The sequence below is a fragment of the Cervus elaphus genome, chromosome 2, assembly GCF_910594005.1.
Source record: "Cervus elaphus chromosome 2, mCerEla1.1, whole genome shotgun sequence".
Lineage (NCBI taxonomy): Eukaryota > Metazoa > Chordata > Mammalia > Artiodactyla > Cervidae > Cervus > Cervus elaphus.
The window spans coordinates 13,008,191-13,026,322 of NC_057816.1; the positions used below are offsets into that span (position 1 = coordinate 13,008,191).

The 18,132-nt window shown below is 45.4% G+C and overlaps 1 pseudogene; it reads right to left on the bottom strand.

The window, feature by feature from the left end:
• Positions 1-448: 448 nt before the first annotated feature.
• On the bottom strand, positions 449-9,643 carry LOC122704800 (annotated as a pseudogene).
• Positions 9,644-18,132: the final 8,489 nt, after the last annotated feature.

Consider the following 18,132-nt stretch of genomic DNA (forward strand, 5'->3'; position numbering starts at 1 on the left):
TCTCCCAGCTTTTTGCATTGCTGGCTTCTCAGCATTTAGCATCATCTCAAATGTGTCTCCCTCAGGCAGGCCTTCCCTGGCCACTCTAATCTCACAAGCACAGAGCCTGATCCATTCAAAGAGCCCATAGACACTGACTGCATCTCCCTCTGCTGTTCATGGGCACCTTTAGAGCTTGCAATTATTGAAAGCAGTTGGAGCTGGGCTCCTCTCACTAGTGGTTCAGACCTGGTTCTAGATGCTCCCTGATTATTATGCACCTCCCAGACCCAAACAGAGGCACCCATTTGTTTTAGCACCACTAAGAGTGAAACTTTTTATTCTTTACTGAGAATAGGGTTTGCAGAGCACCAAACACAGTTCACCAGCATCGCTGGGCAGAAGTGCCCTAGGGAGAGCGAGTGTGTGTTAGGAGAGGCCTGACTGATTCCTGAACCAGTCCAAGCATTTACACTGCCGGAGCCAGGCCAATCCTGTCATTTCCTTGATCATAAACAGAGAAATACAGCCACAGGAAGACATCACCCAGGATCCAGGTCTCTGAGTTGTTATCTTCCTCTGTGCCCCCTTGAAAGGTGCTAAAACAGTGGCCTTGAGAATCCTGGGGGAGTCAGAGACACACACCAGTCAGCCTGAGCCCTTACCTGCAGCTGCTCTCAGTATCCAGACTCAGCACACTTCTTGGTTTTATTTCCCTCTTTTGGTAAAGTATCAGGTGATTTTCTCAGCAGCTGGGGATGTGAGGGTTCATCCAAAAATGAAAAGGGCCAAGAAATGTGTTGCCATATAGCAGGGGAGTTGGGGATGGGAAGATGGGAAATTTGGGATTATCAGAAGCAAAGCAATACACAGAGGACTGATAAACCACAAAGTCCTAGTGTACAGCACAAGGAACTATATTCAGTATTCACTGATAGAACTGTAATGAAAAGAAAAAGAAAATATATTTTTGGATGTGTGTAACTGAGTCAGTTTGCTGTGCAACAGAACTGAAGGCAACACGGAAGATCAGCCACACTTCAATACAATTGTTTGGAAAAGAACAAGAGTGTCCCATAGTCCTCCTCACTCTGCTTCTTTCCTTCTGAATCCTGGCCCAGGTTTTCTCTGCAGAGAATGCTGTTTCTTTTCCTGCATCCCCACAATATTTTTTTGTTTAACTTTTACTTTTGTTTTGGAGTATAGCTAATTAACAATATTTTGAGTTTCAGGTGGACAGGAAAGGGACTCAGTCATACATATCCATGTATTCTTGTTCCAAAGACACCCCTCCCATCCAGGCTGCCACATAACATTGAGCAGAGTTCCCTGTCCTACTCCGTAGCTTGTTGCTTGTTATCCATCTTAAATACATTCATAGCAGTGCTCACAACACATTCTTTAGGACTTCGCTCAGGCCCTCTGGGGAGATTCCTTGGACCCACACTCACCCTCTTTGGCCACTCCAGGCTTGGATGGGTGAAGTACTCTGGTGCTCCACCCCCACTGGTTGGTCCGTAGCCCTCATCACCACTAATCTGCTCCCAAGGCCCATTTGAGAGGACCTTGGGATGCCATTTCCATGGAATCCAGTGTAAATTAGCCTAGACCCAGCAGGTCTCCTTATGGCTCCATGAACTGCGGGGTTAGAATTACTGAAATTCCCTCTCTTCCTCACAGCCTTCTCTGAGCCCATCAGCCTGCTCTGAACTCCCACAGGGAGCTGCCATGAAGCCTCCACCCTGTGCTGGGGCTGAGCAGCCACTGTGCGCCCTTTATCCACCTTAGCATCCAATTTCCCACCGAGGGGCCTTGTACTCTAACTCAGAGAGGGAACAGGGCTTAGCAAGGGGAAGTTGCAGCCAGGAACTAGGGTAACCAAGCAACTTATCATTAAAACCAGGAAAACTTTGAGGAGGGAAGGGAGACTGTTGATTTATGCTGGGACAGCACACTGGGACGGTCCCCAGCCATTCTCCTTGTCACATGGCTTATTTCAGGGACTGCTGGAGCTGACATTCCGTGTTCATGCATCTGAGGGCTCTGATTGAATTGAAGCTCTCTGAGGACTGAGGACCTCAGTGTTCCCCTCTCCTTATGACTCCCACCATGCCAGCATGGTGTGGCGCCTCCACATTTATTTCAGGATGATCAGTGTCCCAGACGGGCCTTTACTCGCAAGTGGTTGGTGTTGTGGGAGGCTCTGGCCCAGCCACAGGGGCTCAGGGGCTCAGCAGCATCTGCAATAGTGCGAGAAGACCTGCAGACGGCGCCCTCCCCCCAGCAGCAGCCCAAGGGTTCCAGCAAATTCTAATTTGAGAATCACCCCTCAGGGTTGTCCCCTCACCTTGAGGATGTAGGCTGGAGCTGGCACTGCGAACTTGATGCCGTTGATGATGAAGATAAGAGAGGGCAGGGTATTGACCGCAAAACATGAAACATAGTGCTGTTAGAGAGAGGGGGAGAGTGGTTGGCCCTGGAGATCCTTGTTGTGTGTGGAGACTGGGAGCGACCCTTTGGCATAACCCTTCACCTTGGAAGCCCGTGGTGTGGCCCCGATCAGCTTCTGGATGTTATTGACCAGCATTGTTGGGCCAACGATCAGTGATGTCCCAGTGTCCCCAATGGCATGACATCCACAAGAACAAGCAATGACCTTTCTCTTCATGGAGATGCTGAGATGTCAGGACAAAGCCGGTGTCAATGTCACTCTGAATCTCCCCAGAACTGCCCCCTCCCCTACTGCCTGTTTCCTGAACAACTCTTCATCTCTTGCCCTGACTGTTCCTTTGCTCTGATCACAGCACCTTCCTTAACATCCTTGAATGCAGTACTTGAATACACCAGGCTCTTTTGTACCTTGACACAAGCTGGTCTCCGTTCCTGGAAGACCCTCCTCCCCTTTGAGTGGCTAATTTCTTCTCATCTTCCAGATTCCAGCTTAACTGTCATGGTTTCCGGGAAGTCTTTCTCCCAGTGTGTATCAGTCTCCTGTCTTGGTCACTCTCTGTAGACCCTTCCTCATGTCTAGCATGTACCAAAGTGACAGTTCACTATGTGACTGAGTCATTCCTTGCACATCTGCCTTCTCAGATGTGAGGGAGAGTTTTATTCTCATTGCCTCACTAGAGTGCCTGGCACACAGTGGATGCCCAGTGTTTGTCTGTTCAATGAGTGAATGAAGACTGAAAATAATGAATGAGGATCATCCAGAGAGCTGTATCCAGTGTCGAACAAAAATGGGTCAAACACAAAGTGAAGATGGAGGTTCCCAGGGGCAGCAGATTCTCAGAGGCGTAGGGGAGACCGGCTGTCCTGGGAGAGGGTGTCTCCCAGCACTGTTCACTCACCCAGCTCAGACACTGAGGCCCTGGCCAGGTGATAACTGACTAGCCCAGGGGAACTCCAAAGGAAAGGCCAGCATTTGTCTGAGGGTGTTACACAGAAACCCATCAATTATTGCCCCTTGTTCTCAAGTCATTTCTGTATCCCACCTTCCTGATTCTCTCAGTTATAGCACCTGCTGCACTGTGTGCCTGGGGTAGGCAATAGGTAGCTATGGCTACATGGGGTGTCTTTTATTATGAGTCGCTTGTAGGTCTCAGGACTCTGGCCAGCCTCTCTCCACTGCTGACTAGTTTCTCCCTAAGGAGACCAGACTTCCCCATTTGTTCAGGACTTTTCCTTTTTTTAAACTAACATTTATATGTACTGAGAACTTCCTTGGTCCCATGTAGCTCTGGATAGTTGGTCATCTTATCATAACTCTGTTCAGGCTGAGGAAATTCTCCCTAATCCTCTTTTTACCACACTGTAAAGTCCTCTAACCATGTTCCCCACCTCACACTCAGGGGTGCAGTCCTCCCCCAGCTGCAAAGGCCTCTCTGCACCCTGTGAAGCACCCTGGTCAAAGACCTGGTGAGGAGACTGGGGTGATTATGGATCCATGGGTGGTTTGTGTATCTTTGTGTTTGTGTGTTTATTTGTGTGTATATTCCTTTGTGGCTCTGTGTGTGTGCTTGTGTGTCTCTGACTGGCTATGCATGTTTACCTATGCCTGTGTGTGTTTTTATGTGTCAGACTATGTGTTGATATGTGCCTGCTTGTGTATTTGTATGTGTCTTGTGTCTGAGGGCAGGAGGAGAAGGGGGCAACGGAGGATGAGATGGTTGGATGGCATCACTGACTCAATGGACATGGGTTTGGGTGGACTCCAGGAGTTGGTGATGGACAGGGAGGCCTGGCGTGCTGCAGTTCATGGGGTTGCAAAGAGTCGGATACGACGGAGTGACTGAACTGCCTGACTGACTGTGTCTGCATGTGTTGTTGTGGGTGGTATATATGTCCGTTGACTGTATGTCTGCGAGTGCATTTGTGTGTGTCTACCTGTGTCATTGTATAGATGTGGGAGCATCGCTTGAGGTTACCCTCAAAGTGAGAGGCTTACCGGTCCGTGTTTACACACCAGTCACCTGTTTGGGTCAATGGTATCCAGTTGAGCTCTCCCTGGTAGTAGCCTTTGTCCACACCACCAAACATCTCCACACTGCCCTTCCCCCTGCATCTGTAGAGACAAGAGAGAAGGGGAATTTGGGGGGACAGTAACAACAGCACTATCAGGGCTGTGCTTGTCCACCCATCAAGGCCCTAATGAGCTCCCTATTTACAGATGCAGAGATTGAGCCTAGGAGGGATTGAGAACCAGGTTGAGGCTGGTAACTGGCTAATGAGTGGCACAGAGGTTAGAAGCTGAGTCACCTGGCCAGGTTCCACCCACCCAGGCTTCTGCAGAGACCCTGGACCTCCTGAGACCTGAGTGCTCAGATATACCCTCAGAGGACAGTGTGCTGAAGGGTTTTGGCCTTCCCCTTGCCCAACTTGTCATTTTTCAGAAAAATCAAGGACTGAGAGCACTAAGAGTGTGGCTTCTGGTCACCCAGGGCTGGCTTCACTGGCCTGTGACCTGTGCTATCCATGGAGCGCCACGGTCAGGGTCCCCACCTCTGCTATCCCTGCCTTGAAATTCCCAATACTTTTTGAACAAGGGCTCCCACACTTCCATTTTTCACTGGCTCCTGAAAGTTGGGCAGCCAGTATTTGGTTCCCAGTGAACAGACAGTGAGGAAGGAAAGATTTCTGCCATCCTTCTCCTTCTTTTCATATCAAACCCACTAGCAAATCCTGTTGCCTTTTCCTCTAACTTGTATCCTGACCCATTCCATTGGTCTTCCCCTTTCCTCACCCCTAGACAAAGCCACTTCTCTTGAGCCCAGGGGCACAGTTGTGTTCCAATAAAACTTTATTTATAAAAGCCAGTGGTGAAGCCAGGTGAGGCCCTGGGGCCATAGTTATCCTGGGTTAGTTTATCTCTCAGGATACTTCTGTATCAAGTGTTCTATAATTTTCGTGCAACGGAAAGCATCTTACAGTTAATTTGGTGAGAGGGCTTGTCCAGCTCAGACTTACTTGCCCAAGTAGAAGGCAATGGACAGGCTCAGAAATGGCAGCTTGTTTCTTCAGGTTGTCAAAGATGGGGATGGTTCCTATGATGGACATGTCGGGGTAGTCCAAGCTCAGGAGGCCATCAAAGGGTGTATTGTCAAATTTGTTTAGCTCCAAGCTTAGGCCAAATGGCTGGTCAGTGCTAACAAGGTCCCCAATCTGTGGAGAAGAGAGTATTCCCACATAAAGATTTAGGAAGTGGGGCTGGGACTAGGCCGGGGTGCACTGCCATTAGATCCTCAGAGAAGAACTGAGGCTAAGCTGTGTCCTCGATGGACCTCAGATGGTTAGATCATGATGGGAGGGAAAGTTGGGTTCTATTTGTGTGGGCTGTGAATTTTAAAACATCTGCTCCTCTGTCAAACTGGCCTCAAGCCCTCTGTCCAGGTGGCGCAACCAAGAGACTCAGGTCAGGACCCAGTTGTGCCCCTTTCAGGACAAAAAGAGTAGAGAGCAGGAGAGCCTTCTACTGGCGTCACTATGACTGATGACAGAAATGGACTGAATTGATTGCAATGTATTTTGGATTCTGCATCTGCCCAGGATGGCAGACGCCAGTTACACAATGTTGCTGGCAGTGTTCTTATGACATAACCTCCTGGGACATACACTTTGGGGATATGTGTGTCTTTGTGTGAGTGTGTATGGGAGAGAGAGAGTAAAAGAGGGAGGGGAACTACTGTGGTAATTTGCGGGAGGCAGGCCGAAGGTTTTATTAGACTCTGAAAGGCCCCTGGAGTGAGAAACCATTTATTACGCCCCACAACATCTCTGGCTTCCTTCTTTCCCAGCCTGGATATCTCAAGTGCTTGACTACCCCCAGGGTCCCCAGATTAGTTTTATCTTGTCCCCAAACATCTTACACCAGCTTCAGTCCTGACAAGCCAGTCCAGCTCCACCACTTACCTCATTTGTGACCTCAGCAAGGCCCTTGCTGTCTACACCTCAGTCTCCTCATCTGTATCACGAGCTTATCAGAGTACCTGGTGTGTGGGGTTGTTACAGGATTAAACAAGTTATTACCATGAAAGTGCCTGGAACAGTCAGAGAATATAAAAACGGGTGATATTTTCCCCTCTTCTTGCTCCCATAAAAATGCACCCTGAGCTGCTCGTGAGCATGGGAGCTGCAAGTCCACACCCCAAGGCACTCTCTGGGTTAGCTAAGCTGGGAGTTTCTCTGTCACCACAGGCGCTGTATCCCCAGGGACAGGATCCTGTGGGTAAGATGGCCAATATCTATGGGAGTTAGAAAAGGATGGGTTCTGCCAGCTGGTCCTGCAACTGTTTTGTAAGCAGCAGTCACTCCGTAGTCAGTCCTGACTCAGTTTCTGTTTCCACATTACCCAAATGGAGTCATAATCAAGAAATCCCTTCATTATCCCAGTTCCATAGATGATGCTGAAGGGCGTGTTCATATCCTGATAGGTGGAAGACTCGTAATATTTGAAGGCATTGCGTGTATCTGCAGATATGAGAGATGAGGGTCATACAGGTGCCAAAGGTGGAGTAAGGGGTGTCAGGGAAGTAAAAGATGGATGGATTGGGAGGTTCTTGTGCTCACAACACAATGGACTGTTGCAAAAGATGGAGGGCACCCACAAGTCAGATGAGCCTGTATCAAAGATAACCTGAAACTCCTCAGCGGCTCTTCCAATGGTGATGTTACCCACATAGGACTACTATGGGGACCAAAAGGGGCTTGGTTAGTGCAGACTTGGCTCCCTTTGATTCCCACACTGCTTCCTCCCTCTGGGTGTCACATGTCTCCTGAGATCACTTTCCAACCACTGTGAAGCTCACAGCCTTTGTCACAGAGGTGCCTGCATTTGTTTTTTTCTGTGCTATGTGGCATACAGGGTATTAGCCCTGTGATCAGGCTTTGAAGCAGTACCTCCTGCATTGGAAGCCCAGAGCTACAAGCACGTGACCCCAGGGAAGTCCTAGTACCTTCATTTGAGGAGCTCTCTAGTCTCCTCTTCAAATCCAGCCTGGGCACATCCTTCCCCAGGAGGTCCACCTTGATCAACCCTAGCCACTCCCTCTAAACTCAGACCATATCCAATCAACACCACACAGCTGACCCTCTCATTTGACATGTATTTACTCTACCTATTTCTCACGCTGGCCTGGGCATTCTTGAAGGCAAAATGAGTCCTTAAAAAAATCTAATAAAAATAATCACAGTGTTAGATTCTTATGGCCTGACACAGATTAGGGGTTCAGTAACATTTACTGCTGTGGTTCTTGCATCTGTGGAAGTTGAACTCCTCTGCCTGGGGATTCACTCTTGCTTTGCAGTTGGCTTTATCCTTTGACCAGAGATGGCTCACCCTTCATCTGTAACTGAGTGGCTCTCTTAGTTCAGAAGGAGCAATCTCCCTCAGACTAATGACACATCTTTGACACAGAAATGGATGTTTACCTGCCACCTGGTCATTTTTGGTCCCAGTCACCACAGACCAAGAGTTGAGGATGAGAATGCCTTCTCCTGTGGGTGGGGTCCCTGTTTCCCAGTGCTTCTGCCTCCTGCAGGAGCCCCAGCCCCAACATCCCACCTGCCACCTCCAGAAGAACTCCAATGCTAGGCCACATCCCAGGCAGCATGTGGAGCACCATCCCCCCAACACACTCACATCAAGGAAGTTCCTCATGGGTACAGAAGTTATACTTGAGTTACCAGTAGAAATCTGGGACAGTCTATAAGCATGTTCCTTCATGAAACTGTTCAGCAGTTTTTTTTCACTGAGAGTTTCTCCCATGGTCTTCATTTTCGTTGGAGGTATTCTTTCACCAAGCATTGGGGGAAAAAAACAAAGAAGAAGCAACAATTAGCTGTGTCTGTTAAGGTATAAATGTCATTGTAATGGCACTGTGTACTTTCCAATCATTTTTATCAGTCACCTTATTATCAGAATTTTATGCATGTACCATGACAAAGACATACGTTTGTTCTGTTCCATAATCTTTGGTAAGCCATATGACCATGTGGTGTCTCAGTCTCTCCCTTGGTCAAAAGGTGGAGTGTAACAATTCCCACCCTCCAAATAGAATATTTGGGGGATAACTGAAGTGATGGATATAAAGTGAAGTGAAGTGAAGTCGCTCAGCCATGTCCAACTCTTTGCGACCCTATGGACAGTAACCTACCACGCTCCTTTGTCCATGGGATTTTCCAGGCAAGAATACTGGAATGGGTTGCCATTTCCTTCTCCAGGAAATCTTCCCAATCCAGGGGTTGGACCCAGGTCTCCCACACTGTAGGCAGACACTTCACTGTCTGAGTCACCAGGGAAGTCCGATGGATAAAAAGTACCTGATAAATAGGAAGTCTCAACAATGAAAATCATTAGCATTGCTGTTGCCATCCCACTATATCCTTCTCATCCCACTATATCCTCTTTTTACAGGGGAGGAATTTGAAATGCAGGAAGATTTTGAGTTGGCTGTGGTTACACTGCTTGTCAGATGTAAAACAATGTTTAAGCAGCTCTATCCTTCTCCATGTTGAAATAGAAGAGAGGGTTGAAAAAAGAATCCAGGAGATAGGGAAGAAAATAAGGAATTAAGAGGCTCGAGAAGGAAGGACAAGACAAAAGAAAAATTAAAAGGAAAGAAAACACCACAGAGAGTTCTGCACTCACAGAGGCTTCCAAAGAGATGGAGACATAAATGAGAGAGATACAGAGATGCAGACATAGACATATACACCGAAGCAGAAAGAGAACAGAGAGGACATGTTGAATAAAATGTAGAAAAGTGCTATTCCACAGGACCACACCTACATCTGCACTAGCTGTGCACTGAACAATTCCAAGGAGTTACATTTTCAACAGGTCACAACATAACTGGACCCCAAGAGTTGTGCAACCATGCTAATCTATGCCAAGACCCTGGGACCACAGTTCCTATAGCAAGGTATTTGTCAATAAGTAAGAAATGAACTTTAACACTGTCAGAGAAATAGTCCTTTCCCTTCTAATCTGATAGGTGGAAGAATAATCAGACAAAAAGAAAAATCCGAGAAAGGAAAATGATGCGGCTTACAGTCCCCATACTTACATGACTATGCACTCTGAGAAGGCCACCAGCCTGAGGAGCACAAGCCACTTCATGCTTCTTTCCTGGCTCCAAGTACTCAGGGAAGTTTGGGTTCTTAGCATGTAGTGGTGACCAGGTGCTCCTTGTTATATAAGCTCTGACCTGCCATAATTGCCCCCTTTAGGCCAAAAATGGATTTGATTAAAACACGCAGTTCTCAATAAAATCTTACCTCCATCAGTGTCCTTGGTGAGTGGACTTTGAAGGTTCTCAGAATACAGAGAATTATACTGTAATCTCTTCCTTGAAGCTTGGCTGGAAAATCAAACTGATCTTCATGGACATCTAAGAAGATGCAGAACCTTGCCTACTTGGAGAAACAACTGCTAAGAACATCATAAAAATGGATACTAGGGGTCCATGCTCAACATTCTTGGTTTCGTGTCATCTTCCTAGCCACTTCATGAGAAATGCATTGCTGTCTTCGTTGGAGAGGAGATTGCTAGGAGGATAAGTTGTCAAATGGCAAAGTGAAGACTTCAGGGACAGCCAAGGGACATATAACTGGCTTTAGGTAGTGGGTCTAATGGCAGAGATCTGGAGCACCTGTGATGTCAGTCTGCATCAGAGATTTAGGGCAGAGCAGTGCTTCAGTTGCATGGTTTCAGTATTGGAAGAGATGTCATCTGCATCCACAAGATATTTTATATCATCCAACAAATGTACAAGGAAAAACTGTGTGCTGGGTTCTGAGTTAGAGGCTTCAAAGTTGATCAAGACAAAAGTAGTCTTTATCTTCTGCGAGCTAGCAGTCTAGTTCTTACAAACTCATGGCCCCAGGAGCAAGAGAAATGATAGTAGGACTAGGTGGCCATGCTGGACCCTGGACAGCACAGGCCTGACCACTGGCAGCAGCCTTTCCTCCACTTCAACCATGCTGGAAAGCAGGCCAGTTGGCCATGTTTTCAAGAGAATCAGAAGGTTGGATATTTATGTACAATCTACTGATTTTAATGTTAGCAACTAATTCTTGCCCCCACTCCACCCCCGGAAGAATATAGTGGGAACATAACCTCCCCAATGGTGTGCTGAGTTCAGCCTTCATTCCATGCAGGTTTTATTATTGGCCTAGAGGTGGGAGTGCAGTTGGGATGGAGAGGGATTTAATTCAAGTTAGGTGATTTAAAAAGAGACTGAATGCATACTAAACATGTTAGCTTTGTGGGGCCCCAAGCAATAATGACCAAGGAGCAGCACCCGCCCCGCGACGGTCCGTCTCACTCTGACCCAGCGGCTGGACCCCGCGTACGTGTCGATCCCGCCCGCCCTGAGGTCTCTCAGCGAAGCCGGCTGCCCCGGCCCGGCCCAGCCATGCGCTCGGCATCTCGTGAACACTAAGGAGCCCGTGGTTCGGAGTCTCCCCGCACAGCGGCCAAGCTCCCGCCCCCCGCCCGGGAGAGCCCGCAGCTGCCGACGCGCCTGCTTCCTGTCATGACCTCAGGAAATAAATTTCCTTGACTTTATAACAATAAATAAATAAATAAATAAATAAAATAAACATGTTAGTTTTCTTTTTATTTACAAAGAAAGGTCACTGGGGACATATAAACTGACAAATTTAACTGCTGAAGATAAATAGATATATTTCTGATAAAATTTCCCAGTAGGGTATATACAGTGAAAAACTTTGTCTGCCAAAACAAACATACAAAAAAATAATTTTGAAATGTCTTACCAACCAAAGAAGACAAAACTATTGCAGCCAAGGTAAAGATGATCATATTTTATGACTCCTTCCAGGACTCCCAGGGCCTATTCTTGCATGATACCTATTCAGGACTGTCCCATGGGTAAAACAGGAACCTCTCCTGGTCACCAGGTGTGTATAGATGGGGCAGTGTGTCTTAACCCTCATTTTTGCACATTGTTCAAACTCAGTTTTGGTGGTTAAATCCCAGCAGAGGGACTATGACATCATCTGACAAATGACATACATATATGCCCTTTGAACTGTGGTGTTGGAGAAGACTCTTGAGAGTCCTTTGGACTGCATGGAGATCAAGCCAGTCAATCCTAAAGGAAACCCGTCCTGAATATTCATTGGGAGGACTGATGCTGAAGCTGAAGCTTCAATACTGTGGCCACCTGTTGGGAAGAACTGACTCATTGGAAAATACCTTGATGCTGGAAAAGATCAAAGGTGGGAGGAGAAGGGGATGACAGAGGATGAGATGGTTGGATGGCATCACCAACCACTGATTAATGGACATGAGTTTGAGTGAGCTCTGTGAGTTAGTGACGGACAGGGAAGCCTTGCATGCTGCAGGCCATGGGGTCACAAAAGTTGGACATGACTGAGGAACTGAACTGAACTTGCCTTTTAACTCAGCAATTCTACATCTAGGGATGTATCCAAAGGGTACTCTGGTGAAAATAGAAAAAGCCATGTGAACAAACTATCTACTGCATATTGTTCTTAAAAGTAAAATATCAGCAAGGTACCAGAAGTGACCATCCACAGGGAAATGTGGAATAAGGCATAGGGCATCTCAACAACTGGGTATAATGTAGATGGAGGGAGGAGTGGATTGGGTAACTTCTTCAGAGTGCACTGTTTATTTAGTTTTTAAAAGAAGAGAGTTCAAAAAGGTTCTTATAGTTTGTTTCTTCCATATACACATATATGTCTATTTTCATTTAGAACGAATAGGAAAATTAACCAAAAACTACTAAAATGTAATTTATGGGTGAGGGACAGGGGAGTGAGATTTTTCTTGTTTTATACTTTGATATCCAATGATGCACATGTGCTACCAAATCAAGAAATAGATCATCACAGCAGTTAAATTGAGGACAAAGCCTAATAAGTATAATTGTATCAGGTTGGTGACTAGCTGCACATAACAAACATTACTTAAGTGGCTTTAAAACTCAGAATTATGACTACATTCAGAGTGGAATATCTTCTAAGGACGAATAAAATTACTGGCCATCTAAAACAAAACCAAAGAAAACCAAAAGAAAAAAAGGAAAGGAATCTGAAACTATATTCGACAACTTATTGTTGCTGATATTGCTTCTATTATTGTGACAGCATCATATATATGTTATAAGTTAAAGCAAGTCAGTAATTACAGCTAATGTTCTGAAGTAAGACTTTCAGTGGTTAGAGAAAAGAGGTTCCCACATAACATAAAGAAGCTTAATTAAAACCCTGCTGTCTTACATCTTGAACTGAAATCATAAGTGCCAGGAGCCAGCACACAAGATCCCACCCATGACAAGGTCATGAGGAGAAGACCTGACAAGCAAGGTAGATCAGGACTTCAGGGATTTCGAAAAGCTGCCCCAGCGCTCACCTTAAAGATGATCTCTGTCTTTCTGATGCTTGCTATATTAGACTACTCCCTAATTTCTGTGACACAGGTAGAAGGCCTTCCCCGATCTCTTTCCAAACAGAATCAACTTAGAACTTTAGTTAATATGTCCCCTGGCTGGTGGTATCCTATAAGATTATCCAGGATGAAAGGAGTATTTCAATTTAGACCCGTTTGCTGGCATTCTAGCCTGCTTGGCAAATGCATACTAATGCACATGACTGCTCACAACACCTTAATCATAAACAGCATAAAGAACCTGATCACACAAAAGGCCCTAATAGGCACAGAGCCCTTCGGGGGTGAGGAAACCCTATTAGAGAACACAAAAATATTATTCTAAAAGTGGTGATAGTTAAAGATTTAGAAAAATAAGAGTTTAGAATTGTTAATTTTAACCAGGAATGCTAAACAGGGTCTGCCTCACCAGAGCTGCAGAGTCTTTGTGTGGTAAACCTTTTAGATAAATTTAACTGATAACTTCTACGAAAGGACTGACCTTTGTGTTCAACAAAGAATAGATTATGGAAAACAGCTTTGCATTCACCTAGGTCATAAAATGTCAATAGGCCCCAAGCCCAGGCTGGATGCATGAGACAAGTGCTTGGGCCTGGTGCACTGGGAAGACCCAGAGGAATCCAGTGGAGAGGGAGGTGGGAGGGGGGATCGGGATGGGGAGTACATGTAAATCCATGGCTGATTCATGTCAATGTATGACAAAAACCACTACAATATTGTAAAGTAATTAGCCTCCAACTAATAAAAATAAATGAAAAAAAAAAAGAAGTGTGCAGAAAACACCCTGGTTTTGTGAAGGACAAGCTGATGTAATATTAAACTATCTTCCCCTTAAAAATGCACTAACTTAGAATATAAAAGCTACGGTAAAAAATAAAGATTTGCCAGACTCTGCTGCACACCCTGAGTCTGGTCTCTCTCTCTCTCTCTGTCTCTCTCTCTCTTTCTCTTTCTCTCTCTCTCTTTCTCGCCAACGCCATTCATCCTGAGGGTACCCCTGGATCCTGATGAGGCTGGACCCCAGCACATAAGTTTGTACCAACTGATTATATTTCTTTTTATTTTTCTTAAGGAATATCTCTACTTCCTGCTCTGACCACTGTAAAGCCTAGAAACAATGACAACTTGATAACAGTGACTATCCTGAGGTCTAACAGGTAGCCTCTAAATGCATTTCCCACCAGACAATCCATGGATTCTTAACGAGACGTGCGATTTCAGGACTGGATAAAGAAATGCACCAAATTATCTTGGGAATCTTGAAGGACTAGAAAGTTGAGGGACTTCAAAGACCAGTGGGGCCTGGACAGAAAGCTTAGGAATTCATATGGAGAGGCCAGAAGTGGGACAATTTTAGCATAAATGGCAATCGATTGAAATAAATTAAATGTATAAATGTCAGAAATTTCAAATGGCAATGTTGTTGTTCAGTTGCCCAGTCATGTCCAACTCTCTGTGACCCCATGAGCTGCAGCACGCCAGGCTTCCCTGTCCCTCACCATCTCCTAGAGTTTGCCCAAGTTCATGCCCACTGCTTGGTGATGCCGTCCAGCCCTCTCATCCCCTGACTCTTTCTTCTCCTTCTGCCATCAATATTTCCCAGGATCAGGGATTATTCCAATGAGTCAGTCTTTGACACAGGTGACCAAAATACTGGAGATCCAACTTCAGCATCATTTTTTCCCAATGAATATTCAGGGATGATTTTGCTTAAGATTGACTGACTTGATCTCCTTGCTGTCCAAGGGACTCTCAGGATCCTTTTTCAGCATCACAGTACAAAGTCATCAGTTCTTTGACACTCTGCTTTCCTTACGGTCCTGCTCTCACAACCATATGTAGCCAGTGGGAAAACCATAGCCTTGACTATATGGACCTTTGTCAGCAGAGTGATGTCTCTGCTTTTCAACACACTGTTTATGTTTGTCATAGCTTTCCTGGCAAGAACCAATCATCTTCTGATTTCATGATTTCAGTCACCATCCACAGTGCTTTTAGAGGCTAAGATGAGGAAATCTGTCACTGCTTCCACCTTTTCCCTTCTATTTGCCATGAAGTAACAGGGGTAGACCCCATGACCTTAGTTTTTTAATATTTAGTTTTAAGCTGGCCAAAGGTGTCCAAATGTTAATAGACAACATCTAGGTTGTCACTGTGACAGACTGCTAGGGCACCAACTCACCATTCTGAGCACTGAGAAAGGAAAATTATCATCAATATTGAAGCTGTTTTTGTATCTATGAAGCACATTTCATGTAACTACAAACAGTAAAAGGAATCTTATTTTTATGGGAGAATTTCAGGAATTAAATTCAAAGGAGTGATAAAAACAGGAAAGCACTATTTTGAAACATTCTCATGAAGTGGTTCTAGGCAAAGGTCTACGATGGATGCTGAAACCATAGTGAAATGTAGAAGGGGATGCTCATAATGGATTCCTGAGGTTGGCACCATCATAACTCACTGCATTCAAACATCTACCAAAGTGAGGCAACAGGAAAATATGAGCCTCTTGAAGTAGTATCATAAGAGATATATATCTGCATATGAAATATTCCAATAAAATTTTCTGAGCTCAAATACAGATCAGACATCCTGGAGTGTGAAGTCAAGTGGGCCTTAGGAAGTATCACTATGAACAAAGATAATGGAGGTAATGGAATCCCAGCTGAGTTGTTTCAAATCCTAAAAGATGATGCTATAAAAGTTCTGCACTCAATATGCCAGCAAATTTGGAAAACTCAGCAGTGGCTACAGGACTGGAAAGGTCAGTTTTCATTCCAGTTCCAAAGAAAGGCACTGCCAAAGAATCTTCAAACTATTGCACAATTGCTCATTTCACACGTTAGCAAAGAAATGCTCAAAATTTTCCAAGCTAGGCCTCAACAGTACATGAACCAAGAAATTCCAGATGTTCAAGCTGGATCTAGAAAAGGCAGAGGAACCAGATATCCAATTGCCAACATCCATTGGATCATAGAAAAAGCAAGAGAATTCTGGAAAAATACCCACTTCTTCTTCACTGACTACATTAACCTTTGAACATGTGTATCACAACAAACAGGAAAATTCTTAAAGAAATGGGAATAATAGACCTACTTATCTGCCCCTGAAAAACCTATGCAGGTCAAGCAACAGTTACAGTTGGATGTGGAACAATGGGCTGGTTCCAAATAGGAAAGGAATACATCAAGGCTGTATATTGTCACCCTGCTTATTTAACTTATACGCAGAGTACAACACAATATGCTGGGCTGGATGAAGAACAAGAAATATCAATAACCTCAGATATGCAGATGACACCACCCTTATGGCAGAAAGTGAAGAGGACCTAAAAAGCCTCTTGAAGAAAGTGAAAGATGAGAGTGAAAAAGTTGGCTTAAAGCTCAACATTCAGAAAACTACCATCATGGCATCTGGTCCCATCACTTCATGGGAAATAGATGGGGAAACAGTGTCAGACTTTAGTTTTTTGGGCTCCAAAATCACTGCAGATGGTGATTGCAGCCATGAAATTAAAAGACGCTTACTCCTTGGAAGGAAAGTTATGAACAACCTAGATAGCATATTAAAAACCAGAGACATTACTTTGCCAACAAAGGTCCATCTAGTCAAGGCTATGGTTTTTCCAGTGGTCATGTATGGATGTGAGAGCTGGACTGTGAAGAAAGCTGAGCGCCAAAAAATTGATGCTTTTGAACTGTGGTGTTGCAGAAGACTCTTGAGAGTCCCTAGGACTGCAAGGAGCTCCAATCAGTCCATCCTAAAGGAGATCAGTCCTGGGTGTTCATTGGAAGGACTGATGCTGAAGCTGAAACTCCAATACTTTGGCCACCTGATGTGAAGAGTTGACTCATTGGAAAAGACCCTGATGCTGGGAGGGGATTGAGGGCAGGAGGAGAAGGGGATGACAGAGGATGAGATGGCTGGATGGCATCACTGACTCGATGGACATGAGTTTGAGTAAACTCCTGGAGTTGGTGATGGACAGGGAGGCCTGGTGTGCTGTGATTCATGGGGTCGCAAAGAGTCAGACACAACTAAGTGACTGAACTGAAACTGAACTGAAGTTGTCATGGGGTTTAGATGGTGGGGCCGCCATGATGAGATTAGCCTCTACCTCTTTTTCTCTCTTCTCCCTTTTCCTCCTTCCCCTCCCACACCACATGTGAGAACATACCAAGAAGAGAACTGATGCAAGTCAAGAATGTCTTCACCAGGAACCTACTGTCCACCACCTTGATCTTGCATAGTCTCCAGTTTATGACATCCTATGGGGTTAAGAGTAGCTTTGTAGTTATTGATGCTGAATGATGGAATACAGGGTGCATGACACTATTCTTTCTTGTATTTGGTATGTTTGAAACCATTTTGTAAGAAGAAAGTTATAAAAAGTCCATTTTTTCCCCTTTATTTTTATTAGTTGGAGGCTAATTACTTTACACTATTGTAGTGGTTTTTGCCACACATTGACATGAATCAGCCATGGATTTACATGTATTCCCCATCCTGAACCCCTCTCCCACTTCCCTCCCTATCCCATCCCTATGGGTCATCCCAGTGCACCAGCCCTGAGCACTTGTCTCATGCATCCAACCTGGACTGGCAATCTGTTTCACACTTGATAATATACATGTTTCAATGCTATTCTCTCAGATCATCCAACCCTCGCCTTCTCCCATAGAGTCCAAAAGTCTGTTTTGAAGTTTCTGTCTTTAGTGATACACTGTGGAGCTCAAGATAGCAGATTCAGGCAGGCCCCCAGTGACAGAGTGGTTGGAGATACACATGCTCATTATTCCAGCTCTTCTCCTGTCATCTGAAAACTGTCCACCACACCCGACAACTCTACCCCCACCACTATCTGCATCTCTACTCCTCTGCTAAGCTGATTAGTCATCCAGCTGGAGATCTTGATGATTCAGGACAGCGTCTGGAGAAAGAAGGAATGTGGTCACTATTAGAAAGAATTAACTGGACCGCCCCCTCCCTGGTTTTCTCTTCTTTAGTGCTATCTGCAGGTGATAGGCAGGGCCTGGGTGGGGAGGAAGCCAAAGTGGGGCTGTGGGGGTAGACTGAAGGGAAGGGTGGAGGAGTTCACAACCTCGTCACCAAGAGGTGGGTAGGTTGCTCAGGACCTATGAAGGAAGAAGCACTGAGAAAAGAGTGGTTCCTACCAGAGGGCAAGACCTGCCTGGGTCTTCTGGTTAAACTTG